Raw genomic sequence first — 23,374 nt, forward strand, 5'->3', positions numbered from 1 at the left:
ATATATAATTTACTCATGCTCTGCCTAGTTTTAAGAATTTTTTTTTTACTCCACTCCAGTCACCCCCACCCTCCATTCTAAAATGTGAGTAGCTATGATGCCCCTCTATGGCAACAAACCTGCTCTGCCTCCTTCTCATCTCTTTGCATAAAGCTACTTCACTCAAGATTCATCTTCAGCCCCAGGCTGATCAAAGCCTTGTCAGTGGATTTGGTAGGTGGAAACTGAAAGAAGCCCATCATGTGTGTGTGCATGGATGTGTGTTTTGTCTCCTTGTCTTGATTTTGCATTATATTTCTAAATATGCCTTGCCATCATACAAGCAGAGTCTTTTGTTTTCATTCTTCTGTGAAAACATCTTTGGCCATGGGGAAATATTACCTTACTTGGAAGTGGATCTTTTTAACTCATTGTGAAAATGGAAGCTTTTAAAAATCACTTTCATCATCATCATCTTTTAAGATGTGTCTTTCATGCTGCCAAGGCTTGGATGGTTTAATAGGATGCAACAGGCTGGAGGGTTTTGACATGATTTATACCCTTCCCAATATCAACCACTTTACAGAATGCACAGAGTACTTTTTCCATAGCATCTGCTCTAGTAAGGTCATCATGTAGCTTGCAAGACTACTATCCCCATCAGCTGAGCGGAAGTACAGTAGAGAGGGAAGCAGCTATATGCTAAGTGATGAAAGATTACAGAATGAAGGAAGGATCCAGAACTGTTACATGGTTATTTACATTATTGAAGACTGAGTGGGAGTAATCAGTTTGGAGCTGGAAAGAGAGATAAAGATCGTGGTGGGACCCAGGGGGAAGAAGAACAGGAGGAGTGACTGGATAGAAGTTGCAAGAGAGTACAAAAAAGTATGAGGGACGGTAAGAAATGGAGTTGGGATGTGTATATACCGAATGAGGAACAGGTGAGATTGGAATAGGCAGTGAGGTCAATGATAAATAAGTGAATAAAGTTAGGGGAGAATACATGATGACTACTCTACTCTAACTTCCATCCAACACGTATAATATATTGATCAATTTTATGCTACATTTCACCAATTTTTTTGACTATAAAAAGTGTTAGAATAATTTAGGCCTTGCCAGTGCTGGCACCATATAAAAAGCATCCAGTCAGCACTGTAAAATGGTTAGCATTTGGAAGGGCTTCCAGCTGTAAAAACCATGCCAATGCTGACCTTGCCTGTGCTGGTGCCACGTAAAAAGCACTCAGTCCACTCTGCAGAGTGGTTGGTGTTCGGAAGGGCATCCAGCTGTAAAAACCCTGCCAAAACAGACAAAGTAGCCTGGAGTAGTCTTCTACCTGGCCGGCTCCTGTCAAACTGTCCAACACATGCCTGCATGGAAGGCGGATATTTAATGACAACAATGATGATAATGAGTTAAATAAAGCAATTGAGCTGTCAATTTTATGTTAAATGGGTCAGTGTTTTGAAAGGTTAAGCAATAATCCATTGTGTAACTAAGCAGAAGAGATTGTAATAATAAATATGATATCTTGTAGTAATTTAGCTTACAGAGTGATCCCCAGATTACATCCAGCAAACCCAAGAAAGGAAAGGAATAAATGACTTAATCATTGATGTAATGATACCAAGTCACTTGATTGTCATTCTGAAATGTACTGGAAATCTGAAGAATTAATTATTAGCTTAAGATTTAAATATGGTGTGTATCTAGCATTTGGTTTGTAATTATTTCATTAATAAACTTGAATATATTACTTCTAAAAAGACATCAACAAGTTTCCTGTAAGTACGGTCATTAACAAGTTCTATTCTCAACCAATACCATCACCACCATCATCATCATCATTTAACATGTGATTTCCATGCTAAGATGGGTTGCACAGTTTCACATGATCTGAAGGGTTGGCAGACTGCATTGTGCTCCATTGTCTCCTTGATTATGATTTCTACAACTGGACATCCTTCCTTTTTAACACCATTGACTTTACAGGGACTTTGTGGCACCAGCATTAGTGAGGTTGCCATGTAACTTACAAGGCTGAAGAGACTTCTCAACTGAGTGAGAGTATAATAGAGAGGGGTGTCATTGTACCAGCTGTTGAGAAGTTAAAATATAAAGGAGAGGAGAGGAACAGGTTTCTTAATGCAGAGGAAATACATGGTTACTTCATATATAAGGGTACGTATGGATGAGAGCAACTGTATAAAGAAATGTCACTTGCTTCATATGGAAGAGGGAGATGAAGAAAAGCATATCACGAAGTACAGAAGGTTGATTTGAAGATGCGAATATAAAAATATAATATGATCAATAAATATTCTTTCAGATGAATTGTTCATTTTAAACATGTTATATTGTAGTTGTCCAGTCTTAGGTCAGTCATGACTAAGTAGACTTATGATTAAAGTTATTCCAAGAATGAACATCCCATCTTTCAATAAATCAGAGAGTACAATGTCCAATCTGTTCTCCATTTTTGTAAGATGGTAAAATGTGATTAGAAGGAGATTTGGCTACCATTTCTAGCTGGATGAGTGACCACATAGCAGTTCTTTCTCACTATGTTGATTTCTCTCAAGATTTTTCTCCCTCATTGCATGTTATGTTTTTCCAAGATTAATCCTATTTATCATTCTACAAGAAAAGAAAGCATTGATAGCAACAAATATTTCAAACCTTTAATTACCATATTTGTTTCAATTATTTTCAAAAATAATGAAGAATTTAGTCAAACTTTTCAGGAAACTTTAAATTTAGATCATTTTAAAATAGGGAATTTGTATCATAGAACCAAGAGCAGTTTCAAATGGGTTCGCATCAAAAGGGTTTTAGATCATTATTCTGATTAAGCAAAGTTTAGCTTTGTGGGCTTCATGATAGTTTCATATTCATCATGGTTTTCTTTTAGAGGTGTTTTACAGATGGATCCCCTTCCCGTTTTTAATACTTTTAGCCACCACCACTTCCAACACACTGTGACACTGTGTACCTATTCTAAAACTGGGATGCATATGATAAAAAAGTTATCTTTGTTCACTTATCATCATCATCATCATTTAACATCCGTTGTCCATGCTGGCATGGGTTGGATGGTTTGACCAGGCTGGCATCATGGAAGGATGCACCAGACTCCAGTCTAACTTGGCATGATTTTCTACAGCTGGATGCCCTTCCTAACGCCAACCACTCTGAGAGTGTAATGGGTGCTTTTACATGCCACTGGCAAGGGTGCCATTTGTGTGATACTGGGATGCTTTTATGTGCCACCAGCACAGGTGCCAATTTGCGTGACACTAGTATGTGCCATGACTGCAATTTTGCTCAGCTTAATAGGTCTTCTTCTCAAACATGACATAATGCCAAAGGTCTCAGTCATTACCTCCATGGGACTCAAAATTCAAAAGGAACTCAGCCACTTTACCTCTGTGAAGCTAAATGCTTGGAAGGTGTTCTTTACATGCCAGCAGCACAGGTGCACTTGGCTTAACGTGTCCTCTCAAGCACAGTACATCGCCAAAGGTCTCAGTCACTAGCCATTGTGAGGCTCAAAATTCGAAGATGATGCTTCACCATCTCATCCCATGTCTTCCTGGGTCTACCTCTACCACAGGTTCCCTCTACAGTTAATCATTGATGTAATGATACCAAGTCACTTGATTGTCATTCTGAAATGTACTGGAAATCTGAAGAATTAAGTATTAGCTTAAGATTTAAATATGGTGTGTATCTAGCATTTGGTTTGTAATTATTTCATTAATAAACTTGAATATATTACTTCTAAAAAGACATCAACAAGTTTCCTGTAAGTACGGTCATTAACAAGTTCTGTTCTCAACCAATACCACCACCACCATCACCATCATCATCATCAGCACTTCTTTTACACAGCTATCCTCGTCCATATGCCTCACATGACCATACCAGCACAGTTGTTTCTCAGACCATAAATAAATAAATGACAAAAATTTGAGGGTGAACAGAAACTAACCTGGGTGTAAGTAGAAATATGATTGATAATGTATTCTGAATTGTGTGACATGAAAAGAAGAAATGAAAAACATAGAAGAATGACAAGGTGTTGACCTTCATTAGCAGCTACCATTTAACTGTTACTTTTTCATCAAGAGCCATGAAGGATTGATTGGATATGATAGATTAGAGGTGAGTAGGAGACAAAATAATATTTTCTTTATTGATTTTCTGATTAAGTATAACATTATTATTAATCATGTTTTACCTTGACATGAATCAAATGAAACTTAGTGTGGCTTATTACATTTTATGTGTGTGGTAGAGCTTGACCTGTTATGTCTGTCTGACCCAATGAGGCTCTGTCAAAAGACTAGCCTAATCATTGAGACAGTTACCTGCAGAGTCAACAGTTCATAAATTAAATTTTTTAAGCCTTGAGGAGATGCGAGGGGTCTACTGCAAATTAGTGTTTTGCGTTGGTTTCATGGCATTAAACAAATGAGAGATAAAGCCTTCTCTGGATAGCATACCAGTGTATCACAGGTAACATTTCCAGATGATCTAGGACCTGTTCATGAGTTAAGCAAAACGAGAATAAAGTGTTTGGTACAGAAATGTATTGAAGCAGCCGGAAATTAATACCTTTTCTACTCAGCAATTTTCCTCAACCCACAGAGTGAACCACTGTGTCACCCAAATCACAAGCCATCTATTGCACAGAGATTCTCATATAGTATCTGTTCTCTTTCTCTATGTAAGATTGGTGCTCATAAATGACTAATATATAATCATATATACACACATTAATATACATATATCATCATTTAATGTCTATGTTCCATGCTGGCATGGGTTAGATCATGTGTGTATGTGATGAAGCTATCAGATCATCCCATAAGTTCTGTCCAAATTTTGAATAATGAAAACAAGTGATCAAATGTTATATTTTATTTAAATTTAATCAGCAATGTACTTTCCCTGATTATCTATGACTTTCTTCCATCTATTTACAAGCTTTTTAATCCCATCAATGTAAAACTCTTTTGGTTCCAAAGCGAAGAACTCTGAAATGTCAGTTTCAATCTCCTCCTGGCTTGCGAAAGTTATGTCTCCAAATGATTCTGTAAACTACGAAACAAATGGTAGTCTGAAGGAGCAAGGTCAGGAGAATAAGGTGGATGAGGAATTTTTTCCCAACCAAACTCTTCAATCTTCTGTGATGTGATCTTTGCAGTGTGGGGTCGTACATTGTCCTGATGAAACAGCACTCCTTTTCGATTCACTAGTGCGGGTCTTTTATTCTTCGAAGCTTGGTTCAAATGCACTAATTGCTGAGAGTAGACTTGAGCATTGATTATTGCATTAGGTGGTAACAGTTCAAAGTGAATTACTCTTTTGCAACCCCACCAGATAGAGAGAAGAACCTTTTTCCCATGAAGTTCCCTTCTCAGTTGTGGTTGAGCTTTTTCCCTTTTACCAAGCCACTGTTTATGATGTTTAGCATTTTGATAGAAGATCCATTTTCCTTCACCAGTCACAAGTCTATCCAAAAAAGGTGAAATGAGTTTGCAAGAATGGAGAGAAGAGCAGATGTCGACTCAGGATTTGCGGTTGCTTTTGGACAATTCATGAGGCACCCATTTTCCAAGTTTAAGAACCATTCCAAGTTGTTGGAGACGATGATGAACAGTTGTATGGTTTGAACTAAGCTTTATTGCCAATTCTTCAACTAATAATGCAGGATTTTATTCAAGTAATGCCTCAAGGAGCTTATCATCAAACTCAACTGGACGTCCTGTTCAATCTTCATCTTCAAGGCTGAAATCTCCACTTCTGAATTTTGCAAACCATCTTCTGCAAGTTCTTTCATTCAAGCATTCTTTCCCATAAACTGAGTGTATGTTTCCAGTCGCTTTGGCTGAAGAGTTTCTTTTTTTGTACTCATAAAGCATTCTGTGCCTCAAATACTCTTTGGATACTTCCATATTAGAAAGGATCTTAATCAAAGAAATTTTAATTCTATTATTCTGTAAAATAATATTCAACTAGTTTAAATGTACATAAATGCATAAAAATAATTTTTAATTCCATTAGACATTCTAAAATACAATTAAATTTCATTCAGTTTTAAAAAAGGTAAAATCGGACAGAACTTCTGGGATGACCTGAAATAAGGTAATGCACATGCACTCAGCTATGAGTGCATTGCATCTTATAGCAGAAACAGCTGTAAGTAAATAAAGTTCAAGACAATTACTTATTCCCTTGTCATTTATTTAATTTCTTATCACTGCTCTATACTCGACTGACGCCTTGTTCTGAAGCATATGTATATTAAGTCCTAACACCAGCTTCTCAGTATCACTATGCATAAGCAAAATAATAATATACATACATATACATACATACACATACACACAAGCACAGTTTAACAAAATTCAATGTGCCCAAGGACTACATCATGCCCCAGTGTCTCATTTGGCATTGTTTCTATGGCTGGATGCCCTTCCCAACACCAACCACTTTACAGTGTGTATTGGTTCTTCTCTTGTGTTACTAACACTAGTGAGGTCGCCATACAGCTTGCAAGCCTGTGAAAGCTGAGTGGAGGGGATTTATGCTAGCTAATGAGGGTTAAGGATTTTGTTTGTAAGGAAGCTACATGGCTTTTCACATTTAGGAAAGAAGTAGAAATGAATCAGCAGATGCTGCAAAGAGGTAAATAAATGGGAGAGCGGAAGTACATCTGTAAGTATTGGATAGGGTTGAAGGGTGGATGCAGTGGTCAGGATTACTAGTGCTGCCCACTCTCAACTCAACATTTTCCTTATGAAAGTTTAATAAACATGTTCTCTTCTAAAATGTATTGAATACTCTTTCACATTAATGTTAAATCATCTTTTTACATCTATGATATAAAATCCATTCTGTTTGTCCGTCTGTGTGTCTTCTAGGATCTCGGGCATCCTCCATCCAATGGCACTCAAATTTGATATGTAGATACCGATGGTATCAGGGCATGTATAAGTCATGAAAAAATTACAAAAATCGATTCCAGGTGAGAATTCGATCGATAAAGCCCTAGGAACGTGCAATTGTACATGCAAGTACATCAGCTGTTGCGATGTACTTACTGGTACTTTAAACTCTTCGGTTGCATATTTGTGTGAATAAAATCGTTTTTCTTTGGAATAGAAAAAAGTCTATATTTCTTCTTTTGCTGGTGTCTCAAATTTAGGTTAAATCAATGTTTCTCAAAGGAGAGGCCTATTGGATGGTCGGACAAGTTGCTTTGAGAAAATTTGGTTTAAATGTTTGACAACTCAGCACCTTCTATTGGATGTGGGGCGTTTTGCTCGTACAACATAAAAACAAACATTAATATATATTCTTTTACACATTTCAGTCATTTGATACTGGAATACTGTTTTTAGTTGAAGAAATCGATCCCAGGACTTATTCTTTGTAAGCCTAGTACTTATTCTATTGGTCTCTTATGCCAGACCACTAAGTTTTGGGGACATAAACACACCAACATCAATTATCAAGCGACGGTGGGGAGACAAACACAGATATAAAGACACAGCAAGAAGATATGTACCAATCCACCTGGAACAAAGTATGGTTGAACTTGGATTCTTGTGGAGAAAATGCAACTCCTTAATTTACACACTACAAATGATCATACTGTCTGGAACAATAAAAATCTGCAAGATCTTCATAAGATCTATAGGATGCTGAATAAAACAAGATAATTTCCTTCACAACTTTGTTACAAAGTAGATGGCTGGTCAACATTGAATCTAAATTAAAAAGAGAAAAAGAAAAAACATACACAGACACACAGACACACATACATATTAATTGATTAGGGGTTCATACTGGTGTGAATTGCAATTAAGTACAAAACTTACTCTATATTATCAGACAGAGTGGATTAACATTGATTCAAAGCTGGACCTACATGAGTACTTGGATTTTCTTGTTACCATTCTTAAGGCAACACACACATACATATAAATATATATGTTACTGTGTGTGACTTCATTGAAAGTATATCTTTTAATCTCTCTACTCTGCTTAGCAACCTCTTACATTGTATGTTATATATATCAATGTATGCCTCTTGAAAGCTAAAGTCAATTTACAAATCCACTTAAGTTTCCAGTGAGCTACATGAGTGATTTATTTACTCTTCTAAACATGGTTAACAATTATGACTATTTTCATCCCTAAATGTGTTGGTGGTAACAGCAGCACAAGGCTGAGTGAGGGAAAAATTATGGAGAAGATATTGATTTCAAGTCCATGTTACAGCAAATTCTAATTTTTTGACTCATTCATTCATTTACTTCTTAAGCAAATGTGCTGACTGAATCTAGTTTTGGAAGGGTCTTGTGTGTGTGTGCGTGTGTGTGCATGCATGCACCTGTACATACACATGCATATGTATGTGCATCCATGTGTGTGCTTGTGTCTGTTATGTGCATATGTATGCACATATGCACGTGTATCCACATGTGCACACACATGCACATGTGCATGCATCCATGTATGTGTGTGTGTGTTGAAAATATGGCTGTATTATAGTTTTTGTCTTTTTTATGAAATTAAAAAAATATTTTCGTAAGAGTTTCTTTCAGATTGTTTAGAACAATAAAGCCTCCAAATCCATCATTATTGTTTCTAAATTTTCACTGTCTCATCTTCATGATGCAGTGATGTTGTCATATGTTGCTGCTTCTTCAAAATAGGCAGGACCAATATAACTAGTAGATGTTATCATTGGAATTTGAATTTTGATCACTTGTTTATATATCATCAATCAGGTGTTTACTTTTTTGTTTGAGACTTTCTGGGTGTTTATCTAAACATTTGTTCTATGCTGTGTGTATAGCTCCCATCATTAATCATTTATTTTTGTGGGTGAACTATACAGAATATGGATATGTTGTCCACTAATGTTTTCCTATCGAATTATTTTAGTGTTGTGGAGTGTAGTAGCTTGCAGTTGTTCATTGCTGAAAGGGAATAGTGGGCCAGTAAGAAGAGCTGTACTTGTATGACCTGTATAATAACTCACCTACCTCTTCTAGCAGTGCTTCAAGAAGTTCATGCAGGCTTGTTCAGAGGAAAAGCGCTAACATCAAATCTTTCAGCTGTACCGCCCACCCCCCCACTTCCTATGCAACCTTTTTCATTATAGCTATTCAACAAAGAAAAACGATGATGGTGATGGTGGTGATAGTGGTGATGGTAGTGATGGTGATAGGGATGGGGATGATGATGATGGTGGTGGTGGTGGTGGTGATTGTGGTTGTGGTGGTGGTGGTGCAGTGGCGGCAGTGGCAATGGTGATGATGGTGGTGGTGGTGGTGGCGGCGGCGGTGGTGGTGGTGGTGGTGGTTTTGTTGTTGTTGGTGGTGGTAGTGATGGTGGTGGTAGTGGTAGTGGTCGTGGTGCAGCAGCGGCGGTGGCAGTGGTGATGATGGTGATGATGGTGGTGGTGATTTCTTATATAGGTGCAGTGCCAGAAATCTTGCCAGGAAGGAACAATCAGTGGTATCGACTTGACTGGTACTTTTATTTTATCAGCCTACACTCACTCTTATCCACCTTTCAACAAATTTACTGAAGGGCAGCACCTCTCTCTCTTCACCCTCAACTTTGTCTCCTAGTGGTACTTAAAAAACCTGGTGGGAGCTTGGTAAGTATTTGTCCTCAGTCCTTCCAGTACATACAGACAGACTGTATGTACCAAAAAAAAGAGGAGGAAGAGGACTTATTGGATGTGAACACAGCATTAGAGCAGAAGAAAACAACATAGCATGGTATGTAAAAAATGCCACAGATCCCCTATTATTAGTAGTAAGAAGGTCAGGCCTGTGTAGGATGAAAGATTGCAAAGATAAAGCACTGTACAAGCAATTGAAAACGAATGAAACTGAAAATAGGTGGTTAAAGACAAGAATGCATGGACAATTTCATAGGGATGCTGAAGATAAGACAGACAGAGAAAAAAGATGGCTGTGGATGACTAAAAGTGATTTAAAACTGGAAACGGAGGCTCTAATCTGAGCTGCCCAAAAGCAAGCACTAAGAACAAGCTATATAAAATACAGAATAGACAACACAGCAGAAAGTGATAAGTGCAGAATCTGTGGACAAAACAGTGAAACCATATGACATATTACCAGCCAGTGTATGCCACAAGTCCACAAGGAATATAAGAGATGCCACGACAATATAGCTAGGCTTGTCCATTGGACGCTTTACAACAAGTATGGACTTGACAGAGCAAAAAACTGGTACAACTACAAACCTGAAGGCATCATTGAAAATAGAAATGCAAAGATCCTATGGGATTTCATGAATCAGTGTGACCATGAGATTGAGAATAGGAAACCAGACATAGTCTTAATTGAGAAAGAAAATAAACTATGCTGGCTCATAGATATAGCATGCCCAGCTGACAACAAGGTATGCGATAAGGAAGAAAGAAAAGTTGAGAGATATGACAGGTTAGCTTGGGAGGTTAAGCAGTTGTGCTCGATGAAAAAGTTAGCAGTAGTACCAATAATTGTTGGAACCCTGGGAACAGTGTGTGGAACAAATAGGGGCTGCAATAAGGGTGGAGCACTTGCAAAAAGTAGCACTGCTTGGAACCGCTCGAATACTCCGGAAGGTGCTCGAAAAACAAGAGGTGTTACCTTAGTTCACTGATAGTGAACAGTTGACACTGTAGTACATCTCTAGCATTAAAAGCTGTGCAAAGGCAATAATAACAACAATAATAATAATCCTTTTAAAAATAGACACAAGTTCTGAAATTTTGGTAGGAGGCAGATAGTCTATTACATCCACTCTGGTGCTAAACTGGTACTTAATTTATTGACCCCAATAAATTAAGATGAAAGACAAAGTCAACTTCAGTAGAATTTGAAATATTACAAAGCATCTTGTCTGGTATGCAAACAATTCTGCTAGATCACCAACTTAAAATTGATAATAATAATAATAATAATAATAATAATAATAATAATAATAATAATAATGGTTTCAAATTCTGCCACAAGGGCAGCCATTTTTGTAGGAGGGGATGAGTCAATTACATCGACCCTAGTGTTTCACTGGTGCTTAATTTAGCAACCCCAAAAGGATGAAAGGCAAAGTTGACCTCAGCAGAAATTGAACTCAGAACATAAAACTGGAAAAAATGCTGCCAAGTATTTTGTCTGGCATGCTAAGAATTCTGCCAGCTCACTAGAACATAAAGACAGACGAAATGCCGCAAAGCATTTTGCCCGGCATGCTAATGATACTGCCAGCTCACTGTCTTAATAATAATCCTTTCTGCTAAAAGTAAAAGGCCTGAAATTTTGGGAGAGGGGACTAGTCAATTATATTGACCCCAATACTCAACTGGTACTTAATTTATTGACCCTGAAAGGATGAAAAGCAAAGCTGACCTCAGTGGAATTTGAACTCAGAATGTAGTGACTGACAAAATACCACTAAGCATTTTGCCCAGTGTGCTAACAATTTTGTCAGCTTGCCACCTTAATAATAATAATAATAATGATAAATGTTGCCACATTCGTGGATTTTGGAAACACTTGACATGTATGAAATAGCTGAAAAATGTGTGTGCACTGATTAAGAACAGCATGCCTAGTTGGAAAACATGTCTTTCCTGTAACAACCAGCACTTAGCTGAGGTAACAATCAAAATAGATATTTTCCGAGGAGACTCTTGTTCACCTCTGTTGATCCCACTTCCTGTAGTCCTACACAAAGTCAATGCATACTATGAGTTGAAAAAGAATGGACCTCATCTCAACCACCTTTTCTTCATGGATGATTTAAACTGTTCATAAAAACAGAGTCTGAAATGGAGAGGCTGATTGAGATTGTGCAAATATGCAGCAAGGATATAGGAATGAAATTTGTTATCTTGAAGTGTGCGGTGCTTACTTTGAAGCAGGGGAAACGAGTAAATTGTAGGGGCATAGAATTGTGAAACGGAAAGAGAATGGAAGACCTGGATGATAATGGGAACAAGTATCTTGAGATCCTGGAGCTGGACAATATCTTGCATAAAGAAATGAAAGACAAGACCATCACTGCATATTTCAAGTGCCTTGAACTCTTGAAATCAAAACTCAACTCAAGGGACCTTATGACTACCATCAACATATGGGTGGTTGCTGTAGTCCACTATAGTGCACCCATCCTGAAATGGACACAAGCGGTGATTAACCAACTTGATTGCACTACCCGAAGGACAATGACAGTGTATGGTGCCCGCCACCCTAAGACAAATATAAACAGGCTCTACACGAAGAGGGGCAAAGGTGAACATGAGCTGATTAGAGTACAGGAATGCATCAACATGGTAAGAAGAAACATGACAGAATATTTGGTAAACAGCAAACAAGACCTGCTACAATATGCTTCTAATGCAGAAGAATTTAACAAAAATGGACTTAAGAAAGCTCATGAATTTTGATCAAGAACAGCGAACAAGAGAGAAGAAACCTTACTCCACATAGAATTACACAGTCAGTTCCACCATGCAACCGACAAATTAAAAGACCAGGAAGCATCATGGAGGTGGCTTAATAAGAGTGACCTAATAAAGAATACTGAAAGCCTAATCATTGCTGCCCAGGACCAGGCAGTGAATACCAACTCAGTGAAAAAGAATATATACCATACAAGTGCAATGGCCCTCTACAGAATGTGTTGGAAGTGGGTCAAAAGTGTGATTCACATTGTTAGTGCTTCTGAAAATCTGTGCAGAAAGAGTACAAGCATAGACACAATAAGGTAGCCCAAAACTGGTTACGATGCCAGAAGTATGGATATGAGGTTACAGGTGCTCAGTACCAATATACACTGGAAAGGGTAATGGATGAAAAGGGGAAGGCAAAAGTCCTCTGGGACTTTGACTTCCAGACAGACAAGATATTAGAGCATCAAAGGCTGGATACAGTAACCTTTAAGAGGGATGAACAAGAGTGCCTAATAATTGATGTGGCAGTGCCGGGAGATCAACATATCATGAAAGAAAGAAAAGAGGTTGGTAAATATGGAGACCTGAGAATTGAGATTGCCAAGATGTGGCAGCTATGAGAGTCAGACATAATGGTTATCCCTATTGACATTGGAGCATTGGGTTCAATACCACCCAATCTGAAAAAACACCAGAAAACTTTAGAAATACCCTACAATCTAGGTGTATTGAAAAAGTCGGCATTACTTGGAACTGCACACATATTGCATAAAGTACTGTCTATCTGAGGTACTTGTTGTGACTTGACAAACAGTACAAACCCCTGGCAGACACAATATCTTCAATCAACAACCTCATGATATTGTATACTGTGTGACGTCTATAATAATAATGATGATGGTGGTGGTGGTGGTGGTGGTTTCAAATTTTGGCAGAAGGCCAGCAAGTTTGCAGATGAGGTAAGTTGAATACATCCATCCCAATGCTCAGCTGGTATTTATTTTATTGACACCAAAAGGATGAAAGGCAAAGCTGACCTCAGCGAAATTTGAACTCAGAATGTGAAGACAGACAAAATGCCACTAAGCATTTTTTGCCCAGTGTCCTAACATTTCTGTATCACATTGCCTTAATGATAATGATAATAATGATAATGGTTTCAAATTTTGGCTCAAGACCAGTCATTTCAGGGAAGGGATTCAGTTGACTAACATCAACCCAAGTATTCAGCTGGTACTTATTTTATCAATCTCTGAAAGGATGACAGGCAAAGTCACCCCCCAGTGACATTCAAAAAAGAAAAAAAAGGTCTGAAATTTGGTGGGAGGAGAGTAGTTGATTACATCGACCCCAGTGTTTCACTGGTACTTAATTTATTGACCCTGAAAGAATGAAAGACAAAATCAACCTGAGCGGAATTTGAACTTAGAATGTAAAGACGAACAAAATGCCACTAATCATTTTGTCCAGCATGCTAACGATTCTGCCAGCTCACCACCTTGGAATAATGATAATAATAATACTAATAACAACAACAACAATAATAATAATATATAACAAATAAATAAATACAGTAAAAACTATGATGACAAAAATTAAAATGTTATGTCATTTAGAAATAAAAAACACACAATAAATGTCAGTTAAAGAAATTTTGCAGAAATATTAAAAAAAATATAATAAAAAAATGTGCTTTACTCACTACTTTGTTTCTTGATTTGGTCTCTTCTGTTAATTATATAATTGTCAACTAGCATAGAGCCTGTTGGCTTGCTATGGTCAGCTGGTGGCTATAGCAACCCTCTCCCCTCTACACCAATCTCAGCCTCTCTTTTTGGCTCTCTTCCATTCTTTCACGTTCTTTTTCTGCTCTCTCTCTCTCTCCCTCTCCCCCTCTCTCTCTCTATATATATATATACACATATATATATATACACACACACACACACATACATATATATATATATATGTGTGTGTGTGTGTGTGTGTGTGTGGTGTGTGTGTGTGTGTGTGTGCGTATTATATCATATTTTTTCTCTCTCTCTCTTCTCTTTTGTATCTATGCTTCACTCTTTCTGTCTCTCCTCTCTTTCTCTGTCTGCATGCATGCATGTATGTATGTGGGTGTATTTATATATGCATATGTGTGTGTGTGTGTGTGAGTATATGTATGTGTATGTATATATGTGTGTGTGAGCCTGTGTGTATATATATATATATATATATAGGATAAATATAATATAGATGCAACCCCGAAAAACTGGTTCACCAACCAGCCTCATTAGACTGTGGCTGGTGTAATAGAATAGGAGTTTTATTTGCATATTCAAAACGTTTCCCATAAACAAATTTAAAAGATATTTATGTATATATGCAGGGGAGGACCCAAGGACGAGGGGGCTGAGGGGCATGTGCCCCCTTCAAGAAAAGAAGTGTGCCCTTCTAAATAATGTTATTATGCCCTTTTCTCCTGGAATTGTTTTCCCTTCTGACCTTGTGTCCTCTCTTCACAAAATTCCTGGGACCACACCTGATATGTATGCGTGTGTATATATATATGCATATATATATATATATATGTATATATATGTATATATATATATATATATATATATATATATATATATATATATATATATATATATATATATGTATGTATATATATATATATACATATATATATATATAATATATATATATATATATATATATATATATATATATAATATATATATATATATATATTGTGCCAGGGAAAAGTACTACTGATGCTATATTCCTGGTAAGGCAGCTGCAGGAGAAATACCTAGCCAAAGATAAGCCCCTGTACCTGGCTTTTGTTGACATGGAGAAAGCCTTCGACAGGGTCCCCCGATCCCTTATCTGGTGGGCAATGAGGAAACTAGGGATAGATGAATGGTTAGTGAGAGCTGTGCGAGCCATGTACAGGGACGCCGCTAGTAGGGTGAGGGTTGGAAAGGTGTACAGTGAAGAATTCCGGGTAGAGGTAGGAGTCCACCAAGGCTCAGTACTCAGCCCCCTCCTATTTATCATAGTCCTCCAGGCAATAACGGAGGAATTCAAGACAGGATGCCCTTGGGAGCTCCTCTATGCTGATGACCTTGCTCTAATTGCTGAGTCGCTATCAGAACTGGAGGAGAAGTTTCAGGTGTGGAAACAAGAATTAGAATCGAAGGGCCTCAGAGTCAATCTAGCTAAAACCAAAGTCGTAATCAGTAGGAAGGTAGACAAATCACAAACACCTTCAGGTAGATGGCCCTGCTCGATCTGTAGAAAAGGTGTAGGTAGAAACTCTATAAGATGCACCAAGTGTAAGCTATGGACACATAAGAGATGCAGCAATGTCAAAGGAAGGCTAACTAGGAAGATGGTTTTTGTATGTGGCAGATGCTCAGGAACAATAAACACTGAAAATGCTCTGAGACCAACTTCCGTCACTTTCCAGGGAGAAAAACTAGAAATAGTTGATAGTTTCCGTTACCTAGGTGACCAAGTCAGCAGCGGGGGCGGGTGTGCTGAAAGTGTAACTGCTAGAGTAAGAATAGCTTGGGCAAAGTTCAGAGAGCTCTTACCTCTACTGGTGACAAAAGGCCTCTCGCACAGAGTGAAAGGCAGACTGTATGATGCGTGTGTACGAACAGCCATGCTACATGGCAGTGAAACATGGGCCGTGACTGCTGAGGATATGCGTAAGCTCGCTAGAAATGAAGCCAGTATGCTCCGATGGATGTGTAATGCCGGTACTCACACTCGGCAGAGTGTAAGTACCTTGAGAGAAAAGCTGGACCTAAGAAGCATCAGTTGTGGTGTGCAAGAGAGACGTTTGCGCTGGTATGGTCATGTGGCGAGAATGGATGAAGATAGTTGTGTGAAAAAGTGCCACACCCTAGCGGTTGAGGGAACCTGTGGAAGAGGCAGACCCAGGAAAACCTGGGACGAGGTGGTGAAGCACGACCTTCGAACTTTAGGTCTCACTGAGGAAATGACTAGAGACCGAGACCTCTGGAAGTGTGCTGTGCGCGAGAAGACCCGGCAGGACAAGTGAGTCCATAACCCGTGGCCTTCTACATGGGATGGAGCCAGCCTACGTATGCATACCTTCCCTTCTTGGGACACAAAACTCTACTTGTGAAGACGTGATGAGGCAAGTGAGGATCAGAATCGAAATCGATCAATGGAAATTGCGGATGTGCTACCAGTGCCGGTGGCATGTCAAAACTCTGCTTGTGAAGACCTGTTGAGGCAAGTGACGATCAGAATCGAATCGATCAATGGAAATCGATCAATGGAAATTGCAGATGTGTTACCAGTGCCAGTGGCATGTAAGAGAACTTTCCGTTTCGCGACCGTTGCCAGCACCGCCCCGTTTCGTGTCCGTTGCCAGCCTCGCCTGGCCCTCGTGCCGGTGGCACATAAAAAGCACCATCCGTTCGTGGCCGTTTGCCAGCTCTGTCTGGCACCAGTGCGGGTGGCACGTAAAAAGCACCCACTACACTCACGGAGTGGTTGGCGTTAGGAAGGGCATCCAGCCGTAGAAACACTGCCAGATTTGACTGGGCCTGATGAAGCCTTCTGGCTTCACAGACCCCAGTAGAACCGTCCAACCCATGCTAGCATGGAAAACGGACGCTAAACGATGATGATGATGATGATGATGATGTATATATGTATGTATATATATATATATATATATATATATATTATATATATATATATATATATATATATATGTTTGTATGTGTGTGTGTATATATAAACACATTTCTGTCTCCCTCATTATGTTATATGTCAGTTCTTTTTCATCTCTCTTTCTCTCTCCTTTTTATATCTAAACTTCTCTCTCTCTCTCTCTCTCTCACACACACACACACACACACACACACACACACACACACACATACATACATACATACCTACAACACAAGATGCAATCCTTGGACCCAGCAGATCCTGTCAAACTGTCCTACCCATGACAGCCTGTAACAAACACTAAATGAGAGTAATGATGGTGATAATGATGATATCTCACACCACAATATTTACCTGCCTCAGTTTCCATGCTTAAGTCACTGGATCAGTCTTACTTATACTGTTGAATACAGAACATATTCACTGACTTGCAAAGAAAGCACGAAAGCAAACAACTTTAATCAACGGGGAACTAGTTTAGATAAAATATTTATGCTGCCTACCAATTAGGCTGTAAGATTATAAAATATAACTATACAAAACTTTTTAATCCTCACATGTGGCTATACTTATTCAAATATAGACAGACAGATAAAACTTGACGTGAAGTGGTTTTTTCATGTGTGATTGTATGTTTGGTGGGAAAACAAGGGGCAAGAAACATAATCCCTAGTGACGTATTTGTCTATTTTGTCTGTTTGTTTGTGTGTGTGTGTGTATATATATATATATATATATATATGTATGTATGTATGTGCGTGTGTGTGTGTGTGCGAGAGAGAGAGTGTGTGTGTGTGTGTGTGTAGGCAAAAAAAATAAGTTCAAAAAAGAACAATTTAAACTTTTGAGAGATCCAAAAAGAGAGAAAGAATGATTTCTAATAACGATTCACCATCTTCATAAAAAACAGCCAGAGCAAGTAATAAGAATATGAAAAAAGTAGTTGAAAAATATCATTGTAGGTATAAACATACCATAAACAATTATAGAAAAATGGAGGAGAAAAAGATGTTGCATCAAAATTAGATTTAATACAAATTAGGATTCAATACATACACGCGTTTCAAAGGACAATACACATATGTAAAAAAAAAATTATAATCATAGTAATTATAATTAAATTTATGCATTGTCATTCTCATCAGTGTGAAGAATTTTTGGAAGGAAATCAAAAAAGGTTTAATAAAATGATGGTATGGCAGCAGACAGAGCATGCAAATGTTGTGAGTAACCCTTTTCCAGATTGACAGGTGGCCCCTCTCTGCTATGGTCTTGATGATGCCTCTCCACAACCCCATTTCCACTTGGCTGGTATGCCAGCCTGAAGAAATGGCTAACATGCCATTTGTTGAGCATTTCCTCCAGCACCCCCAAGCCCCCAAGTGAAACATAGTGCCATTGTCCACAAGCAGCTCATCCACAGGGCCTCGTTCTAGGAATATCTCATTTAATATTCTTGCAATTTCCTCCACGGTCCCCGTCTTAATCTCCCTCCATACGACCAACTGCCCGGTCCACAGTTGACCATCGAGAGGTATGTCCCCTGCCAGTAGTGCATCACATCCACTGCCACTTGTTTCCAGTTGTGTTCCACTGGAATGCTTCCTGCCTCATGCACACCTGGAGTGAGGTCAATGGACTAGCACCTGTCACAGCTCCCAATTACTCTCTGTACACTCTACCTGGTCACATCAGAGTCAACTTACCTGGCTAGGAACAGGGTCCTGTCCACCCCCATGTGATGCATGGTATGCAGTCTCCTCAGCTTTGGGTCACTCAGTCAACGCACCACAGCCACTCATTACTCCAGATCCTCTGGCACCTGCAACCAGGCTTACTTTACTCTGGCCAGAAAATATGGTAGGTTATTATATTTAGTTGCTAACAGACTAGCAAGGTCGTCTGGGAAGGGTTAACTCAGTAATAAGTGCCTGTGTCCTTGCATATGTATGTTCAGAGAGCTGTTGAATTGTTGATCTTTGTGTTGTTAGGGCAACCTACCTAGTATTGTCAGAAGTTTGTAGCATTTAGCTTTCAATTATTCAGTCCTTCTAGCTGTAAGAAGCTCACTGTTTTATGTAACAGGACATCATCATCATCATCACCATCCTCAACATCATCATTACCACCAAGATGATCGTTCTAATACCCACTTTTCCAAGCTTGCCTGGGTCAGACAAAGTTTACTTAAAGCAGATTTTCTATAGCTGGATGCCCTTCTTCTCACCAACGCTAAGCTGCTTCCAAGCAAGATAATATTTTCCCATGACCAGACATGTTCTTACAGAATATTAGAAGTGAATGACACTCTCTGTATGAGAGTGATGTTCATTTACAACTATCACACAATGTCAAGACATGCAGATGTAAACTAAGAAGTGGGGCCACTGGAAGAACTATGGTGGGTATGCGGGGTCAGCAGGGCACAAGCAGTCAGTTGGCAGCAAACAGTATACACAAAGATCAACAATTCAACAGCTCTCAGAACATACATATGCAAGGACACAGGCACTTATTACTGAGTTAACCCTTCCCAGATGACCTTGCTAGTCTGTTAGCAACTAAATATAATAACCTACCATATTTTCTTGTGTATCATTATCAGCATTTTCATCATCATCATCATCTTTGTTATTAGCATCATTATCTTGTCCACTTTTTCCATGCTTGCATAGGTCGGGTCAGATGGAATTAATTCATTAAGGCAGATTTTCTACAGGTGGATGCCCTACCTGTCACCAACCCTCACCTGTTTCCAAGCAAGGTCATATTTCCCCATAACCAAATATGTTTTCGTAGGAGTCTGGACACCACTTATATGACAATGATGCTTGTTTACAATTATTGCACATTGTCAAGGCAAGGAGACACACACACACACACACACACAACACACACACACACACACACACACACACACACAAACACACACACATCTATATAATATGAGAAATTCAACGCAAACATCAGTGTCAAAATACAAGGTCACATTGTGCTCAAGTGTGAAAAGAAGATAAGAGATAATATCATTGATCATTGTGTACAAAAAGTGCAGCTCAAATTATATTGAAGGTCACATATATGTGACAAAGATTGTATGTGTTTGCATTTAAAATACTTTCAAGATATTATTGCTATGAAGCATCAAGTAGTGTCAGGAACAGTCATTGCCATTTTAATGTCCATTTTTTTCATGCTAGGATAGTTCATATAAAACTTGAGGCAAGTTTTTCAACACTTGGACACTTTTCCTGTTACTAACCTTCATTTGCTTCCAAGTAACATATTACCTTCATGGTCTTTTGAATGATATACACACATGCACACCCACATACATATGTGTGTGTGTGTGTGTGTGTGTGTGCGTGCATGGATGGGTGTAAGTGTGCATATATCTTTTAATTTTTTTTTTCTTACTACTTGTTTCAGTCATTAGACTGTGGCCTTGCAAGGGCACCACCTTGAAGAATCTTTAGATGAACTTATTGACCCCACTACTTACTGCTCTATTCTTTAGAGTGTGTGTTTTATTGACAATATATATATATATATATATTATATATATATATATATTATATATATATATATTGTCAATAAAGTACATACTCTAAAGAATAGAGCAGTATATATATATATATATGCGTGAAGGTGCATGGCTCAGTGATTAGATAGTTGAGCTTACAATCGTGAGGTTATGAGTTTGATTCTTGGACCGGTCTGCGTGTTGTGTTCTTGAGCAAGACACTTTATTTCATGTTGCTCCAGTTAACTCATCTGTAGAAATGAGTTGTGACGTCACTGGTGCCAAGCTGTATCAGCCTATGCCTTTCCCTTGGATAACATCAGTGGTGTGGAGAGGGAAGCTTGGTATGCAGGGCAACTGCTGGCCTTCCACAAACAACCTTGCCCAGACTTGTGTCTCGGAAGGTAACTTTCTAGGTGCAATCCCATGGTCATTCATGACTGAAGAGGGTCTTATATATATATATTGCTCTCTCCCTCTGACTGGGATAACCATGTATCTCCTCTACAGCAAGACACTTGTTTCTATCCCTCCGTCACACTCTAACCTCTTAGGTTTTCACAGAAGAGTGGAAACAAAGGACATCACTTACGTGACAGTGGCACTCATTTACAACTATCATACAATGTCAAAACAAGGAGATAGCAACATACACACAGTCATGCACTCAAATACACATATACAACTGGTTTCATTCAGTTTCTGTCTACACAGAACACTTATTTTTAGCTCTATCCATTATATCCAAATGAAATGCATAGTTACTGTGACTTCAAAGATTTTAGCCAGCACTAGTTGATCCAATAATGAAATATAAGAAATGTTTAGTTATTTAGAAAATATTAAGAGTGGTAGTAGTAACACAGTAGGGAGGCATATGAAGTAGGACAGGGTTGGTTAAAGAAAGAAGCAGGTAAACGATAGAGGAATTGTCAAATGCACTCACAGAGACATGCAAATAACAATGTGTTGAGTAAGAAGTAATTCAATAGACCAATATGTAAATTTTTTCAAACAATTGTGTATGTGCATGGCATAGAGTATATATTTGTGCCTTCAAATGAAAACATGAATAGGCAGGCTAATATAAAGAAAGCACCTGTTGAATTTTGTGTGTGTGCATATGTGTGTGTGTGCATATGTGTGTGTGTGCATGTATGTGTGTGTCTGTGTCTGTGCATGTGTGTGTGTGTATATATATATACGAGGTGTTATTAAAACATTCCCAGACTAGTTATGTTAAATAAAAAAATAACTTATTTACCTGAGTTTTAATATCATCTCCTTCAAAATAGCCACCTTGTGCAGCAATACACTGTTCCCAGCATTTCTACCACTTTTGGAATCTGGCCTGGAAGTCAGGTTCTGTAAGCAGTTGGGAACCTTCTGCAATTCAATCTGGATCTTGACAATGATGTTAAAATGGCGACCTTTCAACTGTGTTTTCATCTGTAGGAGGACATGGAAGTCTGCAAGTGCTAAATCTGGTGAATATGGTGGATGCAGAAGTGATACCATGTTGTTTTTGGCAAGAAACTCATGAGTGAGGAGAGCTCAGTGAAGAATTCAATTCTTTGCACTCCACAGATCAAGTCGCTTTAGCCATATATCTTCTCTCAAATGTTTCAAAACATCACAGTAGAACTCTCAATCAATGGTCTGGCCCTGGGGGACGAATTCTCAATGCACAATACCCCATTTCTGGGGGTGACACTCATGGCAGGTCTTCCAGCTCACTCATCATCTTCCAGAGATGTTCTTCCATTTTTGAAGCCCCTATGACACTCAAAACATTGCATACGACCCATTGCCTCATTACCATAAGCATGCTCAATGTCTCTGTAGCAGACAGTTTAACACAAAATTTCATGTTGGCTCTTTCTTCCTGTCCATGACAAAATCGCAGACTACAACATACATGCAATCACAAAAACACAAATTTCACACCTTGCGAAATAAACACAGCGATGTCACTCACCACACTGCCTCATGAAGGTCACTGCTAGCTCTCACTGTGCATGCAACTGTGTGCTGCCATCTGTTGGTGTGCTACAGAATTAGTCTGGGAACATTCTGATACCACCTCATATATATATATAGCCTTTCTTTTGACATCTCTCTTCGAGGAAGAAAAATCTGATGTAACACCTGTGGCTTTGCATGCAATGATGTAGACATGGTTTCTGTGGCTGGAGGCCCTTCCTAATGCCAACAGTATGAACTGGGTGCATTTTTTATGCCAACAGCACTCCTGAGATCACCAAGTAATTGGCAAAACACGAGAAGGAAAAATCCCTTTTGACTGAGTGGGGCAGAGAAGGGCTATTTGAGATGGGGGACTGGTGTTGGGAGGTTAAGCACAGGTATGTTGCTATAAAGGAGATACTTGGTTATCCAGCACTATATAAGGATGGGTTGGAATTGCTAGAAAGAAGATAGAGATAGTAGTGAAAACATGCCAGAGCATCTCAAGGTACGAGAAAGAGAGTTTAAGAAAGAATGCAGAGAGGATTGGGGAGAGGGGGGTTAAATTTTATTAGCGTATCAGAGGAGATTAACAGATGATTAGAGATGGGTGTAGAGGTGAATGTAGTGTGTGATGAACAGTGGCGGAGGTGTGTTTGAGGGGGAAATATCAGTATGGAGGTTAGTTTGGTGAGGTGTAA

General features: G+C 38.7%; 1 protein-coding gene across 3 annotated transcripts in view; it reads right to left on the bottom strand.

Moving 5' to 3' along the window:
- LOC115214470 (tektin-3) overlaps positions 1 to 17,619 on the bottom strand; it is a 59,457-nt gene extending 41,838 nt beyond the window's left edge. The window contains exon 1 of one of the 3 annotated variants that reach the window (XM_036504919.1): positions 17,540 to 17,619. The gene's annotated coding sequence lies outside the window, so the exon portion shown is untranslated. Of the gene's footprint in view, positions 1 to 3,409; positions 3,543 to 14,177; positions 14,307 to 17,539 lie in introns of those variants that run through there. The other 2 variants (XM_036504917.1, XM_036504920.1) reach the window with 2 other exon arrangements.
- Positions 17,620 to 23,374: the final 5,755 nt, after the last annotated feature.

This window comes from Octopus sinensis, linkage group LG7, assembly GCF_006345805.1.
Source record: "Octopus sinensis linkage group LG7, ASM634580v1, whole genome shotgun sequence".
NCBI lineage: Eukaryota > Metazoa > Mollusca > Cephalopoda > Octopoda > Octopodidae > Octopus > Octopus sinensis.